This window comes from Alligator sinensis, unplaced genomic scaffold (assembly GCF_000455745.1).
Source record: "Alligator sinensis unplaced genomic scaffold, ASM45574v1 scaffold253_1, whole genome shotgun sequence".
NCBI lineage: Eukaryota > Metazoa > Chordata > Crocodylia > Alligatoridae > Alligator > Alligator sinensis.
In genome coordinates, this window is record NW_005842147.1 from 1798015 (window position 1) to 1802801 (window position 4787).

The 4787-nt window shown below is 43.6% G+C and overlaps 1 protein-coding gene across 12 annotated transcripts in view; it reads left to right on the forward strand.

Moving 5' to 3' along the window:
- Positions 1-4787, forward strand: part of PHACTR1 (phosphatase and actin regulator 1) — a 471624-nt gene that overhangs the window by 400359 nt on the left and 66478 nt on the right. The gene's annotated exons all lie outside the window — the stretch shown is intronic.

The following is a 4787-nucleotide window of genomic DNA, read 5'->3' on the forward strand; positions in this document are numbered from 1 at the left end:
CATGGTGGACAGCTAGGTGATCTCTGTAATTTCCACAGATGGACCCTTCTCCTTTCGTGAAGATTGTCATGATTGTGGCATCCCTATGGTCCTTAAGATGAGCGAACGAAGCTGTGATGTAAGCTTCTCTCCACCCTGCTTGAAGATTTTGGCAAGAATTCCATCTGCTTCAGATCTTTTGTCATTCTTTGTCTGTTTATTGCTTTCTGTACCTTGTCAAGTGTTGGAGGGATTCCAAGATCATCTCTAGTGGCACTAAGAAAACCATGTATATCATGGATGTCAATGAGATGTTGAATCTCCTTGATGTTGTATCTCCCTCACCTAGCCTTCCCGCCATGTGTTCTTCATATCAGGGGTCCTTTTTGGATCTCTGCTTTGACTTGGTGATTCAGTTTTTTTTCCTTGGAGTTGATGTCATTTCACTGAGCACAAGACCTTGTGCTTACAGTCAATCAACTCTTGGATCTCCTAGCCATTCTCATCAAACCAGTCTTGATGTTTCCAGGCGTGAATCCAAGTGTCTCTTTGCAGACAAAGGTGACTGTGGACTTCAAGGCACCCCAAGCACTGCTGGCATTCTCCCATTGTTGTAGATAGGAATTCTTCAGTTTTTTGTTGAGGCCTTCATGGAAGAGGTCTCACTTGATTGGGTTTTTGAGTCCTTTGATGTTGACCTTCCCTTGACATTGCTTCTGCTGCAGCCATCATTTGGGAGCCAGTTTGAGTGACATGACTAAGCAGATAAGTCCATGATGAGTCCAGCAAACATCAGCTCCTGTAGACTCAATAGCCTGAGTGATGTGAATATCATAGCAATCCCGGGCACAAACGATGATGCAGTCAATCAAGTGCCAATGCTTAAATCGTGGGTGTTGCCATGATGTCTTGTACCTGTTTTTCTGGAGGAGCAGGGTGTTGGTTACGGTGAGTCTATGTTCCATGCATTTGGTCAAGAGGAGGATGCCTTTGGAGCTGATCTTTCCTACTTCTTCCTTGCTGATGATTCTGTTTCAGAGGTTTGAGTCCCTTCTAATTCTAGCATTGAAATCACAGAGCAGAATAAGTCTGCCTTCCTCTGGATCATCAGAGAGGACTTAGTCAAGATTGGCGTGGAATTTCTCCTTGGTTTCATCGACAGCATCAAGAGTTGGGTCATATGCATTGATAGCAGTGGCATGTTGTCTCCCTGCCAGTTTAAGATGGAGAGTCATGAGGTGCTCATTAAGTCCAGTAGGAAATTAATTGAGTTGGTTTATGAGTTAATTCTTAATGGCAAAGCCAACTCCCTGAAATCATAGTTCTCATTTCTGTTTATCCTTCCAGAAGAGGGTATAGCCACCTCCTTGTTCTTTGAGCTGCCCATCTCCTGCTCACTGGGTCCCACTTAGTGCAGTGATGTCAACATTTTGTCACCTGAGTTGTCAAGCCATGATTACAGTGTGGCACTCACTATTAGGATTGCCCGGGAGGGTCCTGATGTTCCAAGTCCCAAAAATGATTGTATGCCTTTGTTGATTTTTACCACAGTAAAGGTGATCCCACTGGATGCAGTGAGAAAAGAGTCAGGAAAAGAGTGGGTAGGCAGACTATGTTTAAGCCACTTTTTCTAGTCCCCTCCCCATGTAGAGTGAGCGGAGAAGATCCTAAAAAGGGTTGCTCACTCACAACTACAGAATCACACCCCTGCCAATCCAAGTGCTAAATGACCTTCTTGTAACTGCCACCTACATGCCAGTTCATGACTGGGAGCTTCCAGGCCTCACAAACCTGTTCCTGTCATCACTAGTTGGTTGCCAAAGGGCTTGAAAACTGCTAACGCCGTTTTCGTGGAAGGCACCTGTGTGTGATTTCTTTTATCATAGAGAAGCTACTGCTTATCAGCTTCCACATGGTTCTTGACAGAACAAGGCCCTGATCCAATGACAAGAAGGCCAAAGCCATTGGAGATCTCCCTCTGCTGCAGTCTTCATCCACTTTCACAGCTGTTGGGATTCTAACATCCTCTTCCAGCTGCTCCACCATTGAGGACTTGTAGCTCCACGGCTGGGGGCTAGACAGGCTTATTATAGTGGTAACCTGTACTGACCATGTCACAGCACCATTAGAGGATATATGTGACTTTTCAGGAGAAAGAGTATTGCCATCTGCTGTCCCCACCACATCCTGGTGGTGCTGCTGCTGCTTGGTCCACAGCTGCTTATTCATCAGAGTAAATTCTGCTAATTTCACAGCTAACCTTCCCCAAAGGTCATTCCACTATCTGCCACCTGTGGACATGCTGGGTAGCACTATAGTTCTGCTGCCAAACATCACAGTGGGTGCGTCTACATGTGCAAATTCTGCTGGATGGGTTTAACCAGAGTAATTTACTCGGAAGTAAACCCACCCTGGGCAGGCGTCTACACATGTGCCCATTTGGGGCTGGCAGGGAGCATGGGGCTAGGAGACGGCTGTCTCCTGGTGGGGGCTGTGAGATTGTTCCCTGCTCCTGGGAGCTGCCTGCTGCTGGAGTGGGCTCCAGTGGTGTCTGTATTTCCCCATCTATAAAAAAAAGGCTGTGTTGACACTTTGCTTTCTTTATAGAGTGCATTAAGATTTATGCATGAAAAAGCTAAATACCAGTAATACACAACTGTACCTATTATAGTGTAGGAAGTAATGAAATCACAGCCTAAGATATGATTTTGCAGCAGAAATATGACTAAATGGTTAGAGGGTAATGCAAATAAATAAATAAATTTCTCCTCAGTGTCTGGCTTTTGGAGATGTCACAAGTGACTCATTATTTCTGTATATCTAACTTAGAATCTCTCCCAAAACAGAAAATGACCCATGAGGCTCCCACACAACTGTATAGACTGACAGTACCGGTACGCATTTGCACCTCTTTTTTTCATTCCTGTAGACCTCTTTACTGACACTCGCAACTAAACATGATCGTCATTGTATGTATCTGAAAGCCAGCAGTTTCAGATGCATGGGGTTGAATGGGGATGAATGCAGTTATTCCCATTCATCTTTTGTTCCATTGTATCCCAGATAAAGTGAAGAAGAAAACCCCTCAAAATGTACATTCTGTTTCAGCTTACCTGTTTCCAAGATAGAAGATGCAAAATGCAAAAAAATAAAAATAAAAGGGAGGGGGCAGGGATGGGAGGAGTTTAGAACCATCCGTTAGTTCAAGTTATTTGGCAAGCTTGGAATGACTTTCTTAATCTTGCCTTGCTTGATAGAGAATTCTAGATATTTCCCAGGGCTTTAATGTCTGTCTGTCTCTTTCTTTTTTATAAGTATTGTATGCACACAAAAACTGCATTTAAAAGATCTTTATTGAAGTTGCAAAGTCAAGAGCTCAAAGTCAAGAAATGTCAGATATGAGGCCACCTGTGCAACCATAATTCAGCCCTACTGCACATATGAGGCAGTCTGAAGTTCCATAATTGTATACTATTTTTACAGGACCCCTGCTTCAGTGCACAGAAGAAAAAGTGATCACTGTATGCACAACTATTCTATATTTTGTTTTATCTTCATTGTTCAATATCAGGCTTTTCTTCTTATTTTACTGCACTGATCTGAAGACAGTATTATTAATTTCCTCATGGTTTCATCACCATAGTATTCATGTGTATCACCCTAGTATGTGTTTCACTGCTATTAATTAATTTCTCTATGGTGAAGGGGGAAGAAGGTAGATGAAGAGGTCACCTCTTCATTTTGCAGATAAAGAAGTAGCATGCACATATTATGTTTAAAGTATGTATGAATTTTGGATGCCCAATTTGAGACACCTAGAACTTGACTTTTTTTCCAGAGTACTTAGCTTTCTGTAGCACTTCATGCATTCAGTGCACAGCTCCCACTGACTACTCTTTCAGCCATTCATGCTCGGGGTTTCTTCAAGTCAGACTGCAGAGTATTAAGTTGGAAACCCACAAAATCAGGCATGCAAAGTTAAGTAAAACATCTGTGAAAAGTTTAATTTAAGTGATTTGATTAGCATTACAGAGGAATTCTGTGATGGAGACAGGAGCAAAATCAGTTCTCCAGAGCAGCATTCAACTTTCTTAACTTTTGAGGACTTCACTTTGCAACCTTAAAAATATTATTTTAATTGTGTGGAGGGGTGTGGCGTGCATGTAGATTTGTGTAATTTCCCAGGTATTTTAAGTAACCTGAGGGGGGGCTCCACATTTCTTCATGTGGCATGTTACTGATACCCTCTGTGGTTCATCAGCCAGGTTGGAACCTTCTGATCTACCGCACAGACCTCTGCATTTGAGCTAATGGAAGAAATGACAGCAGCTTTAGTGTGGGCCAGGCCACAGTGTGGGCCACGCCACAGAGAAGGATTATCACACCATTTGCCAATGGGCTTGACCATTATTTCCCTATATCAGAGAAATGGTGAGACTTAAGAAACTAGGGTTTCCCCATGCACTGGTTCTTAATCCCAGTATGTTTCTCCAGCCAATCCCAGTCTCCTCATTACGCCAGCTCCTTGTCTGAGCTCAGTGTGCATACCTCCAAACAAATTTCTTCCACAGCCTCCATTTTTCTCACTGGTTCTCAGTCCTGGCATCCCACCTCCCTGGCTTCCCAGCCTCAAATTCCTGGTCCCATTAGTTCCAGCCTCTCCACCCACCCAGTCCTTCTTTAATCACTCTCACCCCAGCTCCAGTTCAGGCGCTCCTTGATTTGTCACCTCTATTTCCTGCCCCAGCCAGTCCAGATAATTTATTCTCTGCCCTCCAGTCCCCCATGTATTTTGTCCAAAACTACTC